Consider the following 26,724-nt stretch of genomic DNA (forward strand, 5'->3'; position numbering starts at 1 on the left):
ACGAGAGAGCGACCCAGCCTCGCTGCAAGAACCCTGTGCACTCCATAGTTCCCACGGTGAGCCCTCAGAACGGGGAGAAACAGCAGTTCACAGATCGGGGCCACCCAAGGCCCACTGAACCCCCCCCCCCAGGCAGGTGTGTGCATCCCTTATCTGTCTTTGGAATGCTTCTGCACAAAATACCCATACGCCTCTCTGCTCCTAGGCTTTGGGAATACAGAAATCTAACCACTCCACCCATTTGTAAAGCTCTACCCTCCCTTGTGCTTTTCTTCAAGCCTTAATTCATGTTTTCCCTGACCTGATTTGTGCTTTGGGGAATGTTGGAGAGCTTTCTGGAATGAATGGCCTCAGCCCCAGGTTTGCCTCCACAGATAAGACTATCCATTGGGGAGCGCCTGGGTGGCACAGTGGTTAAGCGTCTGCCTTCGGCTCAGGGCGTGATCCTGGCGTTATGGGATCGAGCCCCACATCAGGCTCCTCCGCTAGGAGCCTGCTTCTTCCTCTCCCACTCCCCCTGCTTGTGTTCCCTCTCTCACTGGCTGTCTCTATCTCTGTCGAATAAATAAATAAAATCGTAAAAAAAAAAAAAAAAAAAAGACTATCCATCGGTTGCCAGGATGTGATGCCTCTCTGTAAAAGTGACACCAACCCAGCCTGTGCACCTGCTAATCTTATGGGACGCCAGGCGCAGGAGCCAGGAAGACGCCCGGAAGGTCTTCCCCTGACCTTTAGAAGTCATTGGCTTGAGGCATGGTGTGGAAAGGCGCTCTCTTCTTGCTTTACCTCGCTGCAAACGTTGATGACCCAGGGAGGGGAAAGCCCAGAGCTGTTACATGGAACAGGGAAACAAGAATAGGGCAGCAGCACCACCGTTCTCAAACTTGCAGAACTGCAGGGAAGAACGTGAAAGAAAACCTGGGTACATGAAGACAGAGCTGCTATTAGCGCCTACAGAAAACCTTTCCCCGTGGATCACGGGAAGTCATGTGGCTCGCTTTGTAACTATCACACAAAAGGAGGTGAGTTTTTTCCGCTATCCATTGACCCTAACCAATGTAAGCAACCCATCTGGATATTCTGGTAATCAAACTACAGGGAAGATTTTCAACCTTTTAAAGGGTTTTCAGCATTTCGATGATCTACAAATATCAGCAGCGTCCTACGGGCACACCTTGTTTTATCGTGCTTCGCAGATATTGCGTTTTTTACAACTTGTCACAAACCCTGCACCCGAGAAACCTCTCGGCACCGTTTTTCCAACAGCGTTTTCCCTCTTAATGTCTGTGTGTCTCCTTTTGGTCATTCTTACAGTATTTCCGACTTTTTCATTGTTATGACGTTTGTTATGGTGATCCGTGATCAGCGATTCTGACTCTGCAAGCTCAGATGATGGGTAACACCTTTTAGCAATAAAGCATTTTTAAATTAAGGTGTGTACATTATGTTTTAACACACAATGCTATTGCACACTTAACGGATGACAGCTGAGTATAAACGCAACTTTCATAAGCCAAGGAACTCAAGTGACTCCCTTTATGATGATACTTGCTTTATTTGCTTTATTGTGGAGTTCGCGAACTTAACCTGCAGTACCTCCAAGGCTCGCCTGTATAATGAGCAGATCTTCCCTTTATTTGATTCTGTGTACACACAGCCTTTTAGGCTACAGAAGGAGAGTGCTCTGAGAAAAGAACAGAATTCATTCTTTAACAGAAATTCTAACGTCCGGGGGCGCCTGGGTGGCACAGCGGTTAAGCGTCTGCCTTCGGCTCAGGGCGTGATCCCAGCGTTGTGGGATCGAGCCCCACATCAGGCTCCTCCTCCCCTCTCTCGCTGGCTGTCTCTATCTCTGTCAAATAAATAAATAAAATCTTTAAAAAAAAAAAAAAAAAGAAAGAAATTCTAACGTCCGGTCCATCACGGCAAGCACCATATATTTTTGTACGAGCGGCCAAGCCAGTCCTCAGCCCATAGCGGTCTTCGGTGTATGGCATATGGTTTTTGCAAAACTGAAAAAAAAGTCCGAGTTGAGACGTCTAAAGCACAGTGTTTCTGCCCCCAGTGTAGACCAGATTGAGAAAACTCCACAGAAATGACAGATCCAAAAAACCACCAGTCCATCTTTTCTCCAAGTCTGTGAAGCATAATTGAGGACTGGCTCCCTAGGGCATAAAAACAACAAAGAGCCCGTGGTTGGGGGAGGGAGGATAGAAAAGGTCTTTCTGGAATATAAGATAAGTAGGAGGGCAGAGCAGGGAAACATTTGCAAGAGATTAGAAAGAAATTTCCTAGCGCAAAGAAATACCTACCCACATTGCCGGCTCTGGCAGGAAAAGAAATCCTATCTTCCAAATCTTGACAAGCCTTCATTCAGATTCTCATCATTTGAATTAATCATGTGTTGCCGGGGAGGGAACTGGACGAGGACGCAACACGAGAAGACATTTGCAGATTCCCCAGCCCCACGCCCTCATTTTACGCAGAAGGAAGAGAAGCCCAGAGAAGCAACGTGATTAATACAAAACATCAGGGCTGACACTCGAACTCTGGTCTTCAAAGCCAACAGCCCCCTCGAGTTCCATCTTAGGCTTCCTCTGGAAACCGTATTACCTCCTCCTCCCCTCCCTCCCTCATCAGGCTGAAGGGACCAGCACGGAGGTGTCCCTCTTTTGTCTATCTGACAAGTCTGTCCTTAAGGCCCATCTCAAGCCTCCCCCGGTCGATCACGGCTTCCTGCAATCTGTCTCCCTGCTGGAGAGAGAGAAATAATAGCAATTACTTCTCATTCATATTTAGCTCTTTCTCTGTCCTCCCCTATGACCCTTCAGATATTGTCAGCAGCAAAACACCTGCATAACTGCTACCAAAGACTTGACCTTTCCGTTTTGATTGCTGCTTTGTTCCTGTCTTCCTCTGTAGACTGTAAGCTCCTTAAGACCGGAGCTTACTCCCTAACACAGCGCCCAGTGCACAACACTTGGAAAATAGAGTGTTGTTATCTAGTGTTGCTATTTGCCTGTTTATTTCACTTTTCGTGGTATATGCATTATCTTTCCTGACTTCCAAGTGGATTTCCAGTTCCTTGATCTCAAGATTCTTTGTTTTCTTTATATCCCACAATTATTGGGGTATGCAACGGGGAGCTGGAGTGATAAGTCGGGGGGATTGTCAGGTGCATATTTGATACCTCAGATTCTTTGGCAAGAGTCTGCGTGTCCCCCCAGGCTGTGTTCTACCCCTGTGGCACGGTAAGAAGGAAGAACTTCTCAACCCCGACGCCAGGGCGCATAGATGGACTTTATCCACCAGGAAAAGCAACATGGAAAGGAACATGGCAGCCGCAGACACGGGTGGGTCAGCTCAGTTCCCTGGCTATCCCAGAGCTGCACGGCTTTCTGTTAGGTAAGCCCGACTCCATTCCTTAGCCCTGCAAGGGAGGAGGGTGACAGTCCCCCAAAGAAATAAAGTAGAACAGAAGCCTTGACGTCATTCCTCATTCCCTCATCCCAACTACAATGATTTTTCAGCAAATGCCAAGGGGCAGTCTTCTGCAGGAGGAAGGTTGGACAATGGGGTGGCCTTAGTCATAGTTCCAGAATGACTGGTCTTTAGGTTTACTCATAATGTTATTGTCTTACGGATTGCTTTGGTTCAAGAGTCAGAAAAGGATAATACACTTGTATACTCATTTTTCTCTGTGGCAGACGTGTTGCTAAGTACTCTACATACCTTATCTCACATAATACGATCACCAGCTCTACGAACCCGGCCTTTCCTCATCTGACAAAACTGAGGTAACTTGTCTGAGATCCCACGGCTAGTAAATGGGAGAGAAGTCCTTAACTGCCCCACTTGCTAGGCAGAAAGCTCCAGGAGAGACCATGTCTCCATTGTTTCCAGCTGTAAACACTCCCCCCATTACACACACACACACACACACACCATAGTTCCTGGCACATAGCAAATGTTCAATTAATATTTGTTGAAGGAACAGGGGCGCCTGGGTAGCTCAGTGGGTTAAGCATCGACTCTTGATTTCACCTCAGGTCATGATCGCAGGGTCTTGAGATCAAGCCCTGCATCAGGCCCCACACTCGGTGCGGAATTTGCTTTTCTCTCTCTTTCTCTCTCTCTCTCTCTCTCGCTCTCCCTCTCTCTCATAGATAGATAGATAGATAGATAGATAGATAGATAGATAGATAGATAGATAAAATCTTTAAAAAATATATTTGTTGAAGGAACAAGTAAGCAAATGAGAGGAAAAGGGGTTGTCTCAAGAATAGAAAGACTAAGATTTCATAGGTAAATCAATCTTTGGCCAACTTATTTTATATTTTTATTTTGTATTTTTGACCAAAAAAAATGCCCATACATCTATCACTTAATATGAAATACATAAATAAAGTTAGAGTAGACTTGTTTTTTCCCAGCCATAGAACATGAATAAAAGAACCAAAAACTGACCAAAATTTAAAATCCCTCCCCCTACCAGAGAGGAAGGAGCCTCTGGACTAGGGATCAGGAATGCACAGAAATTGGGTTTTATGGGGAAAATTCTAGAATTCCAAGCACTGGAATAAATTCTCACTGTCATCTGGTCCACAACCTAGCTTCCAGCACAGAAATACCTAAATCAGCCAATTAACAAACCTTGATTCTAGAAAAAAGACTTTGTAAACACCAAGAAGGCCAGCAAAGATACTCTTCTTACTACAATTTCACTTCTTACAAAGTTGGAAGAGACCTTCAGGGATCAGTAGTCATTCGTTAATTCATCGAATATTTGGAACTTGTTATACTTTTTCCCACAGATATAAAAGGTGCCTTTTTTTAAATAGCTGTGAGCTTCAGTTGTGACTGCAGAAAGGTCTGTGAGAGCGATCCTATGTTCTTTCGATCTTTAAAAATTTAAAAGTCAGGGGCACCTGGGTGGCCCAGTTGGTTGAGCGGCTGACTCTTGATCTCAGCTCAGGTCTTGATCTCAGGGTCATAAGTTCAAGCCCCGCACTGAGCCCAGCGTGGAGTCTACTTTAAAAAAAAAAAAAAAATCTAGAGGTCATTTTGGGGCGCCTGGCTGGCTCAAGAGCATGCGACTGTTGATCTCAGGGTCGTGAGTTCAGACCCACATGGGCCGTAGAGCACACTTAAATAAATAAATCTTTTAAAAAGCTGAAAGTCATTTTAATTGTTTTTGCAGTACATAATTCCTAAAATTAACCAGCGTCTCTTGCTAAAGAACCTTCCTGATTCCTCACTGAAGTTCCACCCCCTACGTGTTGGGGATACAGAGTCTGCTCAAGGTCTGGCAGATTCAATTTACCTGTAAATGTTCCCATCAGGAACCATATTACTCCTCCGTAACTACCTCAGATTTCACTGCTCAGATTCACTGGAATCACTGAGAATGAGCGCAAAGTCTTTGTTGGGAATGACTGATGAACAGTTAAAAATTTGGCACGAAAGCTAGCATTAATGAGGCTAGCTCCTTGCCAAATCCAGTCAGTAATTACTGAGATTGCTACTTAGAAATCTTTCCAATTTTCAGACCCATGTAAATCGGCCCAACCTACACCCCGCACTAAGAAATGGATGTCATCTAAAGAATTATCTTTTCGCGACAATAAACATTTCTTAACTCGTGTTTTCTCTAAGCTCTCAACTGGCAATGCCAGGCGACACCAGGGAGGCTTATCATGAGTCTCAACATTCGGTCCTTAACGACCCCAAAAACACTACGTCAGCTTTTAGTCACCACCACTGTGGCCACCAGGGAGTGCCACTTAATTATGTAATAGCCCTGGTGTCTACAGGACACTTCCACCCCCAGCCACCAGTATGCCAAGGTACAGATCTCCAAGGTGAGCCATACCACAGTTATTTCTTGGTTTTACCAACCTCTCTCCTACCATCAAACAGGCAGATAAATATCCACAGGGCTGGGGAGGAAACAGAGCCGATGGACAGACTGCGGGCAGTATTCAAATTCACCCTTAGGATGAGTTCTCTCCCAGAAGTCACCCTCGGTCTTCACGCAGATGCCCTTCCAGGCTGTCTCCCCTGTGCTCCTGGCAACACAGACCCAACTAGCAGCGGGGTGCTCTTTTGTCTAAACCTGGGGCCCCCCGGGGCTCCAAATTTTCATCAGAATCAATGGCAGGATAAAGAGAATTTCAATCCAACCGCTTCAGTAGCCACAAAGGAAAACTGAATCCCCGAGTTTTAGAAACTTCAATCCCATATGCCAATATGCAAATGTCAGCCTTTGTCAATTTTCTGAGAAAAAAATAAAACGATGGTGAATGAAGAGAGCGGTTTGTAAGCAAAGCGTTGAACTGACACGGCCAACGGAGGTCGTGCTTAACAGAGGGCACGGGTTGCAAAAAATTCTCTGGAATGTGTAATTGGGTTTTGTGTTGAGTGATAAGAAGTAGGATAAGTACTTCTGCCTGAAAGATGAGAGTAAATGTTAAATATTAATTGGATGAAAGGAAAAAAACACCATTGAGAGAAAGAAAGAATATATTCTTTGTTCCGCTTGCCATACGTAGACAACAGTGAATAATATCAGGAATAGAATGGATTTGAGAGCCCCTGGCAAATTGTAAATGCCATTCAAACAAAACGTATTATTATGCAAATGCAAGATCTATGTTACAATGCTTTGAAAATTAATCATTTCTTTCTCTCTACCCTCAGATTTAATAAGGTAAAAAGGAGGTAACTAAAGAATGTGGATCCTGAGGAATAAAACCTAAGTAATCAGGGTTCATTTTCAGTTACTCTAATTCCTCCATCTTTTAGCCGACAGATTATAAAAAGAATTTACATGGCTTACTTTTCCATAATACTTAACCATAGCATATCCTCACAAGGTTATCACTTCTTTTCTTATTCTTCTTCTTTTAATCTAGCTCCTTCCCTCCATACCTTATTTAAAGAAAAAAACAAAGGCAAAACAAACTACAGTCCTAACAAAAAGTACCAAAGTCAGTTTTGCTACTCATTCTCACTGCTTTTTAAATTTCTCTCTTTTCCTTTTTTGGCCAATATCTTTCCTCCCTCCCTCCCTCCTTCCTCCCTCCCTCCTTCCCCTCTCCCTCCTTTCCTTCCTCCCTTCCTTCCTGTTACTTCCAACTCCTCAATTTCAGCAACAGACCTGTAAATTCCAGTCTCCCAAGGCTCTGAGAGTACCTTGAGTCCTTTGAAGTTAGATGCGATGCTCCCTGGGACACCTGGATTTCTGCCAGTCGCTAATCGTCCCTAATCATCATAATCATTATAACCTTCCAAAAATATGGGCCTCTTTTTATATAAATCATGTTAAAGGGCAGGAGCAGAATAGTTGTTAAAGTAATTGGTTTTCCAATTAAAACCACAGTCTCCTGTGCTAAAAAGTCACAATGTTGAAAATCATTCTGTCAAAACAGTCCTGGGCTCTAGATAAAATTTGTATTTTTAGCTCTGACAAATGTTAATTGAAATCAGTGTTAGAAACATGGGTGAATCGATAAACTGGGGATCTGAAATCTATCCCATTACAACAGGCCAGAAACTGAGCAGCTGTCTTCCATATTGCAATTTTGGAAATTACTTTCTTAGTGGACAATATGAAATTGTAACGGAATCATGGCACTGACAGGAAATTTAGTGATTTAGTACTTAACCCCTGATTTTATTTTATATTTTTATTTATTCAAACTAAGACTTATTGTATTTCATTTTTAATAGATAATGCATTCCCATTACTGAAGAGTGTAAAAATACTCAGTGAAGGTTCTTGCCCCCTGCTTTCCATCATCTGACAGTTCCCTTACACACATATACCCACCCCACCGGGCAACCAGATTTTAATGTAACAAAAGCTGGTTCTGCCAAGATCACAACACGGTTTGTCGATTAGATGAAGCTTTGAGCAAGAGGACACCACATCCAAAAGCTTTGTTGTGTCTCAGAGAGGGTAAGGTAAAGTAAAAATGTATTGAGAATTGGAAGTTAGTTTAAGGCTTGTCTTTCAATGCTCAGACTTGACTGAGACTGGGGAAGAATCCCAGTGTAACAACCCAGGGTTCATGAACCCATCAAGGTGAGGATTTTGAAACTAAGGGATTCAGAATCTTAATGCACAAATTGTTGATGTTTTCCAGTGAAGACTGGATGGGTCTTTAGAGAAGTTCCTGCAACAAGCAATCGAGCCGTTGGCTTGGGCATGACAGCTGCCCAAGAGGAACAAAATGGTCTAGAGAGAGTGGAAAAACAAAGTGGTGTCAGCTGAGACGGGAAGGCGTGGTTTCCACTCTCCATGATCAGGCTCTGTATGGGAGTAGAGCTTCTCGCTCCTCCTTCCGAAGTTTCTCTGTGCAAGTAAGATCAAGCATTAACATAGATTCTTGTTCCTCCTCCCTTCTATTAAACAAAAGACTGTACCTTATACACACTCTTCTGAATCTTGATTTTCTCATTTAACAATGTATCTCAGAATGCATGTCAGCATTGGAGTTTTTTCTCTCTTTAATACAGCTGTATAAGATTCTACAGTACAGGGGCGCCTGGGTGGCTCAGTCGTTAAGCGTCTGCCTTCGGCTCAGGGTGTGATCCTGCGTTATGGGATCGAGCCCCGCATTGGGCTCCTCCGCTGGGAGCCTGCTTCTTCCTCTCCCACTCCCCCTGCTTGTGTTCCCTCTCTCGCTGGCTGTCTCTATCTCTGTCGAATAAATAAATAAAATCTTTAAAAAAAAAAAAAGATTCTACAGTACAGATGTACGAAAACGTATTTATCAGTCCTCTATCGTGTTGCTCCCAGGCTTCGGATAATACAAACAATGCAGCAATGAATATCTTTTTTATGTCTGCCATTTCACAATCTGACGGAGGAACTCTCAGACGTGAGACTGATCGAGAGGTATCTGCATTTGTAATTTTTATAGCTATGGTGAACTGACCTCCACACGTTCGGCATCGATCCTCTCTTCTCCCAGGCCCCCACTTTATAGACTGAGAAGACCGCAGCCCAGAAAGATCAAATCACCCGCTTAGTTGACCCGAACTGTTAACGAATGTGCGGCTTTCACACCTACGCCTCCTAGCTTCCGGTACGGTGTTCCTGTTCACCTGAACCTCTCCAAATACGAAGGTGACCATTGCTGACCTCCAGGAATGCAAAGGAAGATCCCCGAACGCTCTTGCCAAATGACCTGTGTAGGCAAACCAAGTACATTTCCTATTCTGTGCTTCCTAACCCAATTGCGATCGCTGAGTGGGTCCCACCGGAAGAAAGAGAGGGGGCAAAGAAACGTTTAAGAGGAAGGTGAGAAAAAGCAGAAAATAAACAGAGAAGAAGCAATAACATAAAAGTCACCCTGTGCTATGAAACAGATTGGCTGTATTAGTGGGTGTCTTTAAAAATAGCAACCTCATTAACAAACGCCACAGTCATTTGCATTTTCAGACATTTCAGAATCTACTTGGTTTAATACCATCTCCAGCTCTTGCCCAAGTTGGTTGTGCCGTCATTCCTTAAACGGTAGCTCACACAAATCAAAGCCAGTAGGTACATTTTAGAAGCCGTAAAACTCCATATGCACAGATCATTAACAGCCATATTGGTTCCCTTGATCTGCCTCTCAGTCTGGCCTCCTAAACCGTGATTGCTTTACACCAGCCCATCGAGAATCCACCCCCTTGATGACAGGTAGTTTGGCCAAAGGACAAAAAAAAAAAAAAAAAAAAAAAAAACCAAAAAAAACCACTTTTCAAAACACACCAAAATTTTCCATAAAACACCCAGTTTCCTATAACATCCAAATATCTTTGCTTACACGGTTCTGCTCAAGTCTAAAGCAAAGGGCATAAAGTATGCATTTCTCCCTGGTCAAAAAAAGCTGGAAATGAATGCTGAGTGTTCTATACAACGGAGGCGTTCAGTAAATGCTGGTTTATAAGGTCTATAAAGCAACTAAAACTTGGGGGGTCTGGCTGGCTCAGTCAGTAGAGCACGCAACTCTTGATCTCGGGGTTGTGAGTTCGAGCCCCACGTTGGGTGTAGAGATTACTTAAAAATAAGATCTTTTTAAAAAAAATTTTAAATAAATATACACATTATTATTAGTGACCAACATTTGTTTTTATAAAAAATGGGGCACCTGGGTGGTGCAACCAGTTAAGCGTCTAACTCTTGGTTTTGGCTCAAGTGACGATCTCAGGGTTGTGAGATCAAGGCCTGCATCAGGCTCCACTTGAACAGGCTCAAGTCTGCTTGAGATTTTGTCTCCCTCGCCTTCTGCCCCTCCTCCCACTCACTCATGCTCTCTCAATTAAATAAATAAATAAAATCTTTTTTTTTTAAATGGGGCCTGTCCATTTAAAAAGGTGAGGGAATTCACGTGTGTTGACTGCTGACCGTCTATGGTTCGCCAGACTCAAGATTCTTATCCCAAAATGCAGTTGACTGGGTTCCAAGTAGGAACAGAGGCCCCAAATCCACTGAGTCTCCACCCTCCACCCCAGGAAGCCCTTTTGAACTCTGGGAAAGACTGCCATGCAGAGAAGCAGAGAAGCTGGAGAGATTCTCCATGGTTTGAGGTGGAGGAAGGCATCCCACCACAGAGGGTACAACTTGCAGCCTCTGTCCTCTGATCAAAGAGACGGACTGCCTTGTGCCAACAGAAGAAGCAACAACCTATAGCACCTGGTCTTTCCAAGCGAAACCCAAATATCTATAAAACTCACAAGGTATTTTTTTCATCTGTAACACTATCGCTGGACACTGATTCGGAAGGTAACGCCCCTTCTCTCTTCTTTAGCATAGATACGACCAGTCTCTAAATTAAGGGCTATGCCTTCCATGAGAAATCTGTAGCAAACCTAATTTTCTCCAGGCTTGAGATCTCCAAAATATCTGGCTTTAATATTATGCATGTTCTGGTTTGGCTAATTAATTCAACTAGCTGTGATTCCTCACTTTAACAGGGGATGAAGGAAAAGGCAAAAATTTAACACATATAGAAAAGGTATAAATTTCTTTTTTTTTTTTTAAAGATTTTATTTATTTATTCGACAGAGAGAGAGACAGCCAGTGAGAGAGGGAACACAAGCAGGGAGAGTGGGAGAGGAAGAAGCAGGCTCCTAGCGGAGGAGCCTGATGTGGGGCTCGATCCCAGAACGCCGGGATCACGCCCTGAGCTGAAGGCAGATGCTTAACAACTGCGCCACCCAGGCGCCCCGAAAAGGTGTAAATTTCTGAAGGTATCAACCAGCCAAAGAAAAACAAGAACGTTGCCTGCACTTCTTGATATGTATGCGAAAAGACGTGACTTCACCGTGGGGAGACTTTCTGTGTGTGTTGTGTGGGATTTGTCCTATTAGTTTCTGGTCCCACAAACTTCCACACCTTTCACATGAATAGCCTGAAAATCCCCTTGCAGAGTTTTGCTCCTTTCAATGTCGTAAGTAATGCAGGCAATTCCTCATTATACAAACACTGGTTCTCACGTGTGCAGATTACATAAGGTCTCTGTTATTCTCCCCTATTGCAGTCATTCCACCGCTTCCAAAGCCTACAACAAAACCAGATTTTTTAGACAAAGAGTTTGATCCCATCTACGTAAAAAATTAATGAAAATAAGAGCTCAGGGGGCACCTGCATGGCTCAGACGGTTAAGCATTGGACTTCTGATTTTGGCTCAGATCATGATCTCAGGGATGTGAGATGGAAACCCGCCAAGTGTGGGGCCTGCTTAAGATTCTCTCCCTCTCTCTCTGCCCTTCTCCTCACATGCACAAATTCTCAAAAAAAAATTTTTTTAATAAATTAAGTAAGAAATAAATAAATAAAAGCTCAATATATATTCACACATGTGTGCAAATCTAAGGGAAGCATCTGGAAGAACACACTCTGTATCTTATTGTTAAAAGAGGTGGGAGAACTGGAAGGGGGCATGCTTTTCATGTCAACTCTGTGTACTTCAGCCACTGTCTGAATTTTTTAATACCGTGAGAATGTATTCATGTATGACTTGTAAGGAATGATCTCTGGGGAAAAGTTTTTGATTAAATATCAGTTATAGGGGCGCCTGGGTGGCTCAGTCATTAAGCGTCTGCCTTCGGCTCAGGGCGTGATCCTGGAGTTCTGGGATCGAGCCCCACGTCAGGCTCTTCCACTGGGAGCCTGCATCTTTCTCTCCCACTCCTCCTGCTTGTGTTCCCTCTCTCACTGGCTGTCTCTCTCTCTGTCAAATGAATAAATAAAATCTTAAAAAATAAATAAATTTTAAATAAATAAATATCAGTTATAAAATAAAGTTTCAATCAACGCTGCAAAATCTAGGTGCTACATTGTAGACCCCTAAGAGTATAACCTCCCAGAAAACCTTTTCATTTTATCTTATTTTTGCATGGAGAGATATCATTTGTGTCCAAGGAAAGAATCCAAGGAGAGTCATTTTTTTTAAAAAGCTTTTATTTATTTATTTGAGAGAGAGGGAGGGAGGGAGGGGGCACGGGCAGAGGGAGAGAGAGAATCTCAAGCCGACTCCCTGCCGAGCGCGGAGCCCAACATGGGGCTTGATCTCACCACCCTGAGCCACCCAGGTGGCCTGAACAGAGTCTTTTTGAATAAGTTTTTTGAAAAGTTCAGCTGCTATAAACATTGGCTGCTTTTGTCACTTGTATTTTCCCGCAGTGAAAGAGGAATATTATCCATCGTAAGTGCTTTCCACTTGTCGTCTTCTTTTACACAGTAGAGATTCTGTACAATCAATTCCAATCAAGTTTGTTCCTGTGTCCTTTCAGATTCTTTCAAAGAATGTTCTTTCTCAAAGCCAATATCTTTGTGCTATTAACCTTTGAACATTCCCTTTGCCGGGGCCCGACATCAGATTGAATTCTGACTGCTCACTCCTCAACCTACGGCTTCTCTCTCATCACTCTGCCTGGCTCCTGTCCAAGTTTCCGGGCACCGAACCCACAGTCAAACACTGGCAAGCCTTTACAAACTGTTCCAGGAAAACAAGCCTTTAAAAGCATTTCCCTGTATTTGATCAGGAAATCTACTCACTTCTCTCCTCCAAGGACAAATTAAATTGAAAAATCCTGTAGGCCACCATCTAATTCAATTCGGCCAGGATTCGCTGAGTCTCACTATGCTGAAGACAGTCTAGTAGGTACGGTGGCATCAATGATGACAAGATAACCCCCGTCCTCAAGCAGTTGACAATCTAGGGCGGGCAAATCAGCATCGTTCAAACCCCTGTGTCCCCTCCGTGAGAATGACACACGCTCTCAGAACCTTTGGAGATTTACTGTGTGTGATTAAACATACGTAACATAAAATTCCACATTTTAACTATTTTTAAGGGTATAGTTAAGTACCTTCCCAATGCTGTGCGATCGTCACCACCATCCATCTCCAGCTCCTTTTCATCATCCCAAACAGAAACTCAACCCATTAAACAAAAATTTCCCATCTCCTCCCACCTCTTAGCCCCTGGTGACTTCCATTCTACCTTCTGTCTCTATGAATTTGTCTGCTTTAAGTACCTCGCAGAAGTGGGATCATACAGTATTGGTCCTTCCGTGTCTGGCTTCCGTCACCAAGCGTGATGTTTGCAAGGTCTATCCATGTGGTATCAGGTGTCAGTGCTCACATTCAGTCTTCAGGCCAAATAATATCTCGTTGTATAAATATACTACGTTTTGTTTATCCATTCATCTGGGGATGGACACTTGTTTTACCTTTCAACTGGAGATTTTCCATTAAGTAAATCTTTCGTGTTTGGATTCCTATGAACCTGATGTTTCATTTCATTTGAAAGATCCAGAGTCGTCTTTTTCAAGTGTCCTCGGTCTCTCTGATAGGATTACAACACTCTATAGAATAAAAAGCAAGTCGCTGTCACAAAAGAGTAAAACCATGTACGGTGTCGGTTTCATTGTGAACAGGGCATAGCTGCTTCCGCTGGTACTGACACTTCCACCTTCCAGACACACACACACACGCGCACACGCGCACACACACGATGTCCAATGAAAGGCCTGTCAGGCTTGGTTTTAGAAGCAAAGTAGGAAAATGTCTTCCATTGGGATATTACACCAGAAAAAGTTGCAAAAGGTGAAGAAGGGTGTTGTCTATTTCTCTTCTCGCTTTCTGGGTTTGACCCCCTCTTACTAGGAGACCGAGAATTATCATATAGAATATTGTTTAGAGATTTTTCTGTGAGATTTTCAAGACAAGAAGAGTCGCTTCAGGCCCACGTGACACAGTGTGTCTCGGAGCTGGTAAGGCCTTCACATCTCTGAAAATACCCAACTATATGGATTTGGGAGACTCTGAAGACAATAACCAAGCACAGACAGGGCTGTCCTCTTGACGGGCAATGGCAGGGGTGCTTCCTTCTTCTAGCAGCTTTGTGGGCCACAGAAAGCTAGAGTAAGAGCCCAAGAGCGGGTACGGGGCCCACAGGTGACCAACTGAGGTGTGGACATACGTGCAGCATGTTTGGAGAAATTATTGGTAAACACTTGGAGGAGAACCGGGATTCTGCTATCATGCACGGGGACCATTATCTGATACTACAATGTCTTTGGTACAAATAGAAGTGCCTCCGGGTCCATTTTACCCACAATTGTGGCATTTAATGATCAAATTCCAAGCCTGGTTGTGAATCTGAGTAAATGTTTATGCAGACCTTCTGAGAAAATTGTGGGTCCCCATGCCAGCAATATAAAGACCACTGCTTTTTAGAGTCCTGTACCAAATCTGCTCTAAATGACAGTACGGTGACCACCTGTTGATGTTATTCACCAATGGAAAACAGCGGACCTGCCGGAAATGGTATCAGTGTGGACATAATTTATTAGTAGGGGATGAATAATGATTGATAAATCTAAAAGATGGAGCTCTCTCAAGACATGACCTTTGGGGCGCCTGGGTGGCTCAGTCGTTAAGCGTCTGCCTTCGGCTCAGGGCATGATCCCGGCGTTCTGGGATCGAGCCCCACGTCAGGCTCCTCTGCTGGGAGCTTGCTTCTTCCTCTCCCACTCCCCCTGCTTGTGTTCCCTCTCTCGCTGGCTGTCTCTCCCTCTCTGTCAAATAAATAAATAAAATCTTCAAAAAAAAAAAAAAAAGACATGACCTTAAAGAAACAGTCAACCAGGGACTCCTGGATGGTGCAGCTGGTTAAGCATCTGACTCTTGATTTCAGCTCAGGTCACGATCTCACGGTTATGAGCTCAAGCCCCATATCGGGCTCTGTGCTCAGTGGGGAGTCTGCTGGAGATTCTCTCTTTCCCTCTGCCTCTCTCTCTCTCTAAAATAAAAAAATAAATCCTAAAAAAAAAAGAAACAGTAAACCTGTTTCAGCAAAAGACATACCGTATGTCTCAGCTATAAGGTGAGATATATTCTCAAACTATTTTCTTACTAAATTGGGAGTGACTTTTTATTCAAGTCTAGACAATATGTCTCACGATAGAGCACTCTCTCTGTTGCTGTTTTGATTGTTTTAAGATTTTATTTTTAAGTAATCACTACACCCAAATGGAGCTCAAACTCATCACCCCAACTGAGATCAAGAGTTACACACCATACTGACGGAGCCAACAAGGTTCCCCAGCTATTGTTTTATCTTATTTGTTTCGAGAAGACCTATAGTAGGAGTGGGCATAGGGCATGCTGTGATAACGAGTTAGCCTCAAAGACTCCATGGCTTAACTCAACTTGTTTATTTCTTGCTCACGCTTCATGGACCTTGTGGGTTGGCAAACCTCAGTTCCACATGGTCACTCAGGAATCCAGGACGATGGAGCCTCCACTATCTCGTAAGGGCACCACGTGGAATGTGTGGCTTGCCAACAATGGTACCAGAAGCTTGCCCATGGACTTTCTGCCATCATGTGCCAGGAAGAGACACAATCGCCACCCGTCACAGTGCCCTGGCCAGGACTCCCTCACGGATTCTCATCTCATTGCAAGAAGGCTGGGAAATGTAGGAAAAGAAATGTTGTATCTGGTGAGCATTATGGTCTCCACCACTGTAGCCTGACATGACCAAAGTCAGTGTTCGCTTGGGACGTGTAAGAGTGCTCCACTGACGAAGCTGATTTTTTTAAAAGCAGAACAATAAACGTAACATAAATCCAGTGGGCTGTTTTGGTAAACAAATCTTTTCAAGATTACTTGAAAAGCAACACACTGATTATTCTGTACAGATCTCAACAACACACTGAAAAGACATTTTTTTTTAAATAAACTTCTCCAATGTGAAGCAGATGGGTATGTCGGATCCGACCACAGACAGCGTCATATAAGGATTCAGAAAGGTGATGTCTTCAGTAACTAAGGCAGAGGTGAAGTTTTGTCCTCAAGAAAAATAGGAGCCTTGAAAAAAGCAACATCTCTAAAGTCAGCATGTGTTACATATATATTTTTAAATTTATAGTATAAGCAAATTAGGGGCGCCTGGGTGGCTCAGTCATTAAGCGTCTGCCTTCGGCTTGGGTCATGATCCCAGGGTCCTGGGATCGAGTCCCGCATCGGACTCCCTGCTCAGTGGGGAGTCTGCTTCTCCCTCTGCCTGGAGCTTGTGCTCGCTCTCTCTCTCTCCGGCAAATAAGTAAATAAAATCTTTTTAAAAAATTTATAATAAAAGCAAATTAGTAATTAAATATTATAACTACAGAGTTGACCATGTTATCGATATCCTAAAGTTCATATACTTGGCTTGGCCTTCAGACTCGTTTTTAAATGCCTCTCATAAGATAAATGATCAATATTGCCCTAATTTGTGCTTTTATAGTTTATACGGTGGATAAAAGAGACTACAAAGGAGAACTCGAATAAACTGAAAAAGGTAGAAGCAACACATACGTGAGGATGCCAGCATCTGGTTAAATGCACCTGAGAAAATAAGTTATAAGATGAGCTTGAATTCTTTTTTTTTTTAAATATTTTATTTATTTATTTGACAGAGAGACAGCCAGCGAGAGAGGGAACACAAGCAGGGGGAGTGGGAGAGGAAGAAGCAGGCTCCCAGCGGAGGAGCCTGATGTGGGACTCGATCCCAGGACCCCGGGATCACGCCCTGAGCCAAAGGCAGACACTCAACGACTGAGCCACCCAGGCGCCCTATGATGAGCTTGAATTCTGAACCACATAGACTTGTACTGACTGTATCCCGTCCAGATTTATGGGCTGCCGGCTTCATTTTGGATTGCTATGTCCTGCCTCCCCCCCCCCCCCCCACAATGGCTGTACATAGGCAGGCGTCAGGATTGATCTAGTTCAATTATCTTTTTATCCCAGGGGCCCTGCCACTGTCCTGGGTGCAGCAAAAGCCCTGTTCTATTAATATGTCTGAGGTACTTGCAGGGTTGTTACTGGCAATGTGACAACAGCCACAAGCTCATGCAGCCTCGGCCATTTTGGATAATGAATGAATCTTGACATCGGTAGTCAAATTGATTGCCAAGTAATTTGAAAATGCCAAAGTGCCATACATTTTTATCATCCTCATTATCCAGCTCTTACACCTTCTCTTCTCACATGTATTTTCCTCTCATTTGTCTCGAAGGGTCACCCTCTTGAGTCATTTCTCTTAAAAGGTGGTCAAAAGGAGGAAAGAAGTTAATATTTTCAACAGTGACTCGGCAAGTTTTGGATTTTTGTTTTCAATTGTGAGAAAAAGATCAAAGCATGTTTTGAAATTAAAATAAAACCACTGGGGGCGCCTGGGTGGCACAGCGGTTAAGCGTCTGCCTTCGGCTCAGGGCGTGATCCCGGCGTTCTGGGATCGAGCCCCACATCAGGCTCCTCCGCCATGAGCCTGCTTCTTCCTCCCCCACTCCCCCTGCTTGTGTTCCCTCTCTCGCTGGCTGTCTCTCTGTCTGTCAAATAAATAAATAAAATCTTAAAAATAAAACCATTGGATTTCTGTGACTCGGCAAGATCAATCACACTCAGTGGAAGCCATCGTGTTAAATAGGGACACAGAATTTTTTTTTCATTTATCAGTATTTTCCCAACTTTCCAATAGATCGATGCTTGGGTCATTTGAATAATTAAAGATATATTTCTTTAAAAAGTGTAGCATCTAAGGACATTTCCAAGAGAAAGAGACAGAGAATACCAATTAATAAATACCACATGTACTAAATACCGACTTAAACTCCAGACGGTAATCCATGGGTTTCCCCCATGTTTATCTAAGGAAGGTGAGAGAATTCTGTTGGTATTCTGGTCATTAGAAAAGCACACACACACACACACACACACACACACACACACACCACAGTTATTTCTGCCTACATATGTTCCCATACATGGGACTCCAATAGGAACTCCAGTATCCAGTTTTGGTTGTTTTTTTTTTAAGATTTTATTCACTTATTTGAGAGAGAGAGAGAGAGAGCATGAGTGGGAATGGGGCAGAGGGAGAAGCAGCTTCCCCACTGAACAGGGAGCCCAACGCAGGGCTCGATCCCAGGACCTGGGATCAGGACCTGAGCTAAAGGCAAATGTTTAACCAACGGAGCCACCCAGGCGCCTCTCCAGTAAATTTTTTAAAGGGGAAATAAAATAGCCCTTTCAGAGAAATTGATTGGTTCCACACGTGACCAAGGATGAGAGATAGCATAGAAAGAATCTGATGTTGGAATGGACACACCTGGGTCCTCATCCCCATTACATTACTTACTAACCACATGACTTTGGACAAGTTACCCAGTTGGGTCCTCTCAGCTGCATTACTCATCTGAAACCTTGGAACAGGGTTACCAGATAAAATATAGGACACTTTGAGAAATATGAATTCCAGCTAAACAATGAACAATTTTGAGGCACCTGGGTGTCTCAGTCAGTTGAGTGGCCAACTCTTGACTTCAGCTCAGGTCATGATCTGGGGGTCCTAGGATCGTGCTCCACGTCAAGTTCCAGGCACATGGGGGAGTCTGCTTGAGGATTCTCTCTCCCCCTCTCTGTCCCTCCTCCTTTCTCTAAAAAAAGAAATCTTTTTAAAAAGATGAGTAATTTTATAATATAAGTAAGTTCTATGCACTACTAGCAAAGAACATGAAAATGCAGGATCATAACAATTGTGCATATGAAATGTAAATTTAACTGGGTGTCCTCTATTTTTATTTGCTGTTTCTGGCAACCCTACAAAGAAATAGCGATCCTTACCCACAGCGTTTAGGTAAGGACTCCATAAGTCTCTATTTCCTAGAGACTGTACTAGTGAGCTTTTCAATTATTTTAAATCCCATTTGATATCGATACTAGCCCAATGAACAACGGAAAGTTATTTTCATTCTCCAGATTACCAAAAAGACTGAAATCAGGAATTGGTCCAAAGTTACACAGTTGTAATGGCAGAGGCAAGATTCAGGATGGAGCTGTTTGAAGCCAAAACTAAGAAACTTAAGCTCGGTGTTACTGCACCCTAGCAGACTCTAAGCCAAGGGTGGGTGATGGTCCACGACCAAAGACCCATAGACGTTGAGCGAGACATGTTTATGGGGGGGAGCTTATGTGCTGGGAGTCCAGGAGCGGCAGGCTGGACAAAGCATCCGTGGCCAGCTCTTATAGAAGAGCTACCCTAGCGACTATCCTCTCTCCACCTTGCACGGCCAGCGTTCCAAGGACATCAACGCCTGCCATCCAGACATTCTTCATTACAAAGGAGACGCCCCGGTTGGCCAACCGTGGAACCCCTGACCTTGAACACTAAACAACACGTTCTTCTACACATTCTGCTCGATGGGAATATAGAAGGAGGGTGGGATCTCTGCCTTCTCAAGACAAGGGCATTCAGGGTTTGCCTGTACCATCCAGCCTTCTAGCATGTCCCATACAACCAAGCCAGCTGGTTCTGAAACTAGCATGCATCAGAATTACCAAGACAGCCTGTTAAAACCAGATGCCCAGGGCCAGACTCTGAGTTTCTGATCCAGTAGCTCTGAGTGGGGCTTGATAATCTACATGTTTCCAGATGTTAGATACTGCGGACAGGGACTCTGCTTTGAGAACCACCACCTGGGCTGCTGGACCGTGTGTCGACAAGATCACCCCTAAATGAAAGCGACATGCCACCACTCATTATGAGCCACAAAAGAACTCCAGTGCCCAATTATTTCCTACTGGGTTTTTTCAGTTTAAGGGGCTTTTTAAACTATTATGACTTTTATTATTACAATGATTATTTTCACATCTTTCAGATCGTTCATACCTAATAACTTTAGTACTATCCTTTTTTAAGTTTTTTTTAAAAGATTTTACTTATTTATTTGACAGAGAGAAAGCCAGCAAGAGAGGGAACACAAGCAGGGGGAGTGGGAGAGGAAGAAGCAGGCTCCCAGCGGAGCAGGGAACCCGATGCAGGGCTCGATCCCAGAACCCTGGGATCACGTCCTGAGCCGAAGGCAGATGCTTAATGACTGAGCCATCCAGGCGTCCCCCTTTTTTTTATTAAAGAATAATTGAATGTAACATTATATTAGTTTCGGGTATTCTACATAATGATTTGACATTTGCATCCATTGCAAAATGATCACCACAGTCTCGTTACCATGTGTCTCCATCGAGAGTCATCAATTTTTTTCTTATGATGAGACTCTCAAGATCAACTCTTTCAAATACGCAATACAATATTATCGACCATAATCACCATGCTGTACGGTACATCCCCGTGACGTGTTTATTTTATACTGCATATTTGTACCTCTTGATCCCCTTCAACAATTTCACACACTCCCAAACCCCCTCTCTTCTGGCAACCACCATTCTGTTCTCTACATCTAAGAGTTTTGTTCTGTTTGTTCGTTTTGTTTTTTAGATTCCACGTGTAAGTAAAATCATACAGTATTTGTCTTTCTCTGTCTGACTTATTTCACCCAGCATAATTACTGTGTCTACCTCCATCTGCGTTGTTCCAAAACGCAAGATCTCATTCTTTTTTATGGCTGAGTAATATTCCATTGTATATCTACCCCACACCTTCTTTGTCCATTCATCCATCAGTGGACACTTAGGTTGTTTCCTTATCTTGGCTATTGTAAATAACGCTGCCGTGAGCACAGCAGTCCACAGATCTTTACAAACTAGGGTCTTCATTTTCTTCAGATAAATACCCGCAAGTGGAATTATTGGATCATATAGTAATTCTAATTTTTTGAGGAACCTCTGTACTCTTTTCCACAGTGGTTACACCAGTTTACATTCCCCCCAACAGGGCACGAGGGTTTCTCCACATCCTTGTCAATCCTTGTTATTTCTTGTTTTCTTGATACTAGCCATTCTCATTGTGGTTTTCATTTGCATTCCCCCTCATGATTAATGATATCGAGCATGTTTTCAGGTATCTGTTGGCCATCTGCAGGATTTCTTTGGAAAAATGTCGGTTCAGGTCCTCTGCCCATTTTTAATTAGATTATTTGTTTGGCATGGGGGGTGTTGAGTTGTATGCGTTCCATATCTATTTTAGAAATGAACTCCTTATCAGATAAATGATTCACGAATATCTTATATTCAGTAGGTAGCCTTTTAATTTTGTCAATGGTTTCCTTCACTGTGCAGAAGCATTTTAGTTTGCTGTAGCCCCCCAGCTGTTTATTTTTGCTTTTGTTGCCCTTGCCATTGGTCCGCAAAATCAACACCAAAACAACGTAAAAGAGCCTACTGCTTACGCTTTCTTCTACTAGGTTTCACATGTGACATTCAAGTCTTTAATCCACTTTGAGTTTATTTGATTTGTGTTTTGTTTTAAGATCTTATTTCTAAGTAATCTCTCCACCCAACGTGGGGCTCGAACTTACAACCCCAAGATGAAGAGTAACACGCTCTACCAACTGAGGCAGCTGGGCGCCCCTTAAGTTATTGTTGTATGTGGTATAAGAAAGTGGTCCAGTTTTATTCTTTTGCATGTAACTGTCCAGTTTTCCCAACACTGTTTACTGAAGACATATCCTTGCCCCCTCTGTAAATTAACTAACCTTATAAGCATGGGTTTGTTTCTGGGCTCTCTATTCTGTTCCAATGACCTACATGTCTGTTTTTATGCCAATGCCATATTGATTTAATTATTATAGTTTTATAATAGAGTTTGGAATCAGGGAACATGAAGCTTCTAGCTTTGTTCTTTCTCAAGATTGCTTTGCTTATCCAGGGTGTGTGTGTGTGTGTGTGTGTGTGTGTGTGGTTCCATACAAACTGTAGGATTGTTTGTCCTAGTTCTGTGAAAAAAATGCCATTGGAATTTTGATAGGGATTGCAATTATACTGTAGATTGCTTTGGGCAGCACGGACATTTAAACAATATTAGTCCTTCCAATCCTTGAGCACAGAGTGTCTTTCCCTTTATTTGTGTCTTCAGCTTCCTCTCACCAACGTCTTATAGTTTTCAGAATACAGGTGTTTCACCTCCTTGGTTAAATCTCTTCCTAGCTATTTTATCCTTTTTGATGCAATTGTAAATGGAATTGTTATCTTAATTTTCCTTTCAGATAGTTTGTTGTTAGTATATAAAAACACAACAGATTTTTGTAAATTGATTTTGTACCCTGAAACTTTACTGAATTTGTTTATTCATTCTAACAGGTTTTTGCTTGACCACATTCAAATTCCTGTTTACAGCCATTCTACAAACAGAACAAAAAAATAAATAAAATTAGGGGTGCCTGGGTGGCACAGCGGTCAAGCGTCTGCCTTCGGCTCAGGGCGAGATCTCGGCGTTACAGGATCGAGCCCCGCATCAGGCTCCTCCGCTGGGAGCCTGCTTCTTCCTCTCCCACTCCCCCTGCTTGTGTTCCCTCTCTCTCTGGCTATCTCTCTCTGTCAAATAAATAAATAAAATCTTTTAAAAAAATTAAAATTAAAGCCTGTCTAGGATTCCAAGGGGTTCTCCGGTTTTTCTACAAAATAACTTGCAGCCAAACAAATCTAACTAATAGAATTATTAGAATCTTTTCTCTCTCCCCTAGTCCTTTACTTCTTTGGAAAAGGTAGACTTCCATGGATTTCTGTTTGTAATATGTGATCTGGGATGCTAGTTACTCAGAGGTTGGCTTGTGGGCCAGAGCACTGGCATCATGTGAGAAATGCAGACTCTCAGGCCCCACCCCAGACTTACTGAAACAGAATCAGCATTTCAACAGGCTTGCCAGGTGATGCATATGTACATTAAATTTAAGAAAACCTCATCTGAATCATTTTAAAACTCTCCATGCAAAGCGTCTAGGGGAGCTTGATAACAAAATCCCACTTAAATATTTGCATGACCAAGGACACAAAAATAAGAGACAACCCCAAAAGTGAAGAGGAACACCAAGAAACTTTTTCTCTCTCTTTCCATAGAAGCTAACATGGTAAGTGGGAGCTGAAGTTTCACCGACACCAGGAAGTAAAAGGTGAGGAGTGGAAACAGAAGGATTTGCATATTAACAGCCATAAAGAGATGAGCTTTGGCCCAGGGAGGGTAGGTTGGTGGAACAGACTCCACACCAAGCTGGGATCCTCAAAGGGATCGACTCTCAGGACAGACTGGATTAGGAAGAGATCCTCCCAACCATCAGAACAAACGGACAAACACTGGCTGAAGTAACACAGAGAACGTTAGGAGCTGAATACCATAACGCAAAGGCAGAGCAGCAGATTTGAAACCTGAAGAGAAAACCAGTTAAGAGGAAGACAGATGTGGGGAAATGATTAGGATGAACCAGAATAGGGGGAGAGGTGCAAACCATGAATGTGAGGCGAGGGGGAACGGAAGAGAGAGTGAGAAGGTCCAACACGTATCTTTTAAGAGATTGGGAGGAGAGAACAGAGGAAATGGGAGAGAGGCAATATTGACAAAGATAACAGCCGTGATTTTTATTTCACAACTGGGAAAAGACAAAGCCTTAGTTTCGGGAACCACAAAGAGCCCAAGTAGAATTAATACCGCTAAATCTACACATCGACCCTCGTGGTGAAACTACAAGAAACCACAAAAAGTGACAAGGCCAGAGTAAGCACCATCAATTATTTATAGAAGAACACTAATTATACTGACAATAGATTTCTTGATAGTAAGAAGAAAATAATTCATTAACACCTTCGAAGTGCTGAGGGAAAAGAGCCATCATTCCAAAATTTTAAATGTGGCCAAGTTATCATTAACGAATGAGACATTTTCAGAGAAATGAAACCAAAGGAGGAAAGCTCTCACTGTTCTTCTTTATTGACAATATAATAAAACTACCTCACAGCTAGCTGAAATCAAAAAAATTCTATTCTCTCAACCTGTAGCCTAAAGAAAAAAAAGGTATCCATGATTCTCTCCATCAATGCCCAGTATGATCATCTATGAGAAGCCATAGAAGAAGAAGGTACCAGCTAATGACTTTTGATGACAAAATGATTCCTGACTGAAATCACCTCTTTGTGGACCCTAGATGCTGAATCAGGAAATCTGCATTCAAATCCCAGCTGCATAACTTTGGACAATCTACTCTGGTTTCTTGGGTATAAAACAAGGTAAGTGGGGCACCTGGTTGGCTCAGTTGGTCCAACTCTTGATTTCAACTCAGGCCATGATCTCAGGGTCATGGGATCAAGCTCCCCATCCTCCCCACCTGCCGCTCAGGCTCCGTGCTGGGCGGTGGGGGGAGGGGAGGGATGCCTGCTTAGGATTCTTTCTCTCCCGCTCCTTCTGCCCCTCCCCACTGCATGCTCGCTCTCTCTCTCCAAAATAATAATAATAATAATAATAATAAATTAAGTTAGATTAAATTAAATTTTAAAATGAGGTAAGTAAGCTAGCTATTTTTACACTTTCAATCTCCATTACTCTGAGGTTCACCCTGCATGATTCCTGAATGTTGTGAACTGGTATCCACCTAGGGGCCACACACACACAGAGTCATTTCACAGTTCACAATCGAGATAGCTGGAACAGTCTCACTTTCACTGCAAAGATCTCAAACCTAAAATTTACGTTCAACAAATACCAATCGGCAGGACAGAAAGTGTTTAAATCAACTTCTCCTAAAAAACAAAAACAACTCCTAAAAGTTCAAAACTCCAAGTCAGTTCTCTCCCCACCCTCCCCCCAACACCAACAACAAAAAGTCACAACTTTTCTGGGGCCTGCCACACATTTCAGTGGATGAGAACTCACCAAGACTCCCAGGAGTCTGGAATTTCCATCCTCCTGGCACCACCTCCAGCAGCCTCAGTTCTTCCTTCTAAATACCTCAGCACTTTCTTGGTGTTTCAAGTTCCCACTCTCTTACTTCCAGCAGAGAAGGAAAAGATGATTTATCATCTTTCCTTTAATGACCACAAGAAGTATTGAATTCTTCTGGCCCAAAAGATCATTTCCCACAGGGCATCATCTTAAATCTTAATTACAAGTTTATGTATTATTCAGGCGATGCTAGAAACTTAGCCTTGGGTCAGCAGTACACCATCAGTCTTCATTCACTCTCATTAGTCTTTCCCCCCTCATTTCCAAATGATGGTCATTCCAGTCCTGTGGCTTCTTTAATTACCCTTCAGTTCGAATCCGCTTTTCCCTAGAGCGCCCGACTTTCTCTGCCAGAATGCCCACGACTTCTCCAACCAAAGGGCTTGACTCTCTGCTGGGCTCCTTGCTGGCAAGTGTTAGGGATGCAAACAGGCTATTAATCACCCCCCAGAAATCCAGCAGAAGTGATCTCTCATAGAAAAGGATTATCAGGGGCGCCTGGGTGGCACAGCGGTTAAGCGTCTGCCTTCGGCTCAGGGCGTGATCCCGGCGTTCTGGGATCGAGCCCCACATCAGGCTCCTCCGCTATGAGCCTGCTTCTTCCTCTCCCACTCCCCCTGCTTGTGTTCCCTCTCTCACTGGCTGTCTCTATCTCTGTCAAATAAATAAATAAAATCTTTAAAAAAAAAAAAAAGAAAGAAAAGAATTATCAGATTAATACAAATACAGTTCTCTTCTTGTGCACGTGCACGCACACGCACCATGCAGATACTCACACATGTACACACCCACACACACCTGGCCCAGAGATTAAATAAGGCCACATGCTTCTTCACCCGTTGCTCAGAGATGCTACGGACTGAATCAAAAACCCTAAGATTGAACAAGAGCAGCTATTACTTGTCAAGCGCTTTCTGTGTCCAGGTCATCGGACTATACACGTACGTCATTTAGCCCTACTCCCCATATTGCTTCACTGCCCCCCTGTATGCTTCCACAGGGCCCCCAGGCACCTCAGCCCCCACTTGCCGTAAGATCTTGGTGGATGAGGCTTTTTCTTCCTGCTGTGTGTGCCGAGGTGTGATGAACAAATTCCCCGTGCCCTGTGCTCTCTCAGGGAGAGCCCTAAAATTGTAAGAGTTCAGCTTGACATTGATGCCACTCCTCACAGGACACAAAAAGGTCAACCTAACAGCCACCATGATTTCTACTGTTTCATGCTGTTGTGTTTTGCGTGATGCTGGGCCCATCAGGAGGACGGCAAAGAACCCAAGACTTCTCAGCACAATCATGGGAAACCCATTGTTCCTAAGGTGTTGAGCCAGTGTGTGTGTGTTTGTGTATGTGTGTGTGTGTATTATATATATTATATAAATATTACATATATATGTATATAAATATATACATATACGTATATACATATATATGTAAATATATATACACATATATTACATATATAATATATACAATAATGTATATATAATAATGTGTATATAATATATCATATATA

The sequence above is a fragment of the Ursus maritimus genome, unplaced genomic scaffold (genome assembly GCF_017311325.1).
Source record: "Ursus maritimus isolate PB19 unplaced genomic scaffold, ASM1731132v1 scaffold_5, whole genome shotgun sequence".
NCBI lineage: Eukaryota > Metazoa > Chordata > Mammalia > Carnivora > Ursidae > Ursus > Ursus maritimus.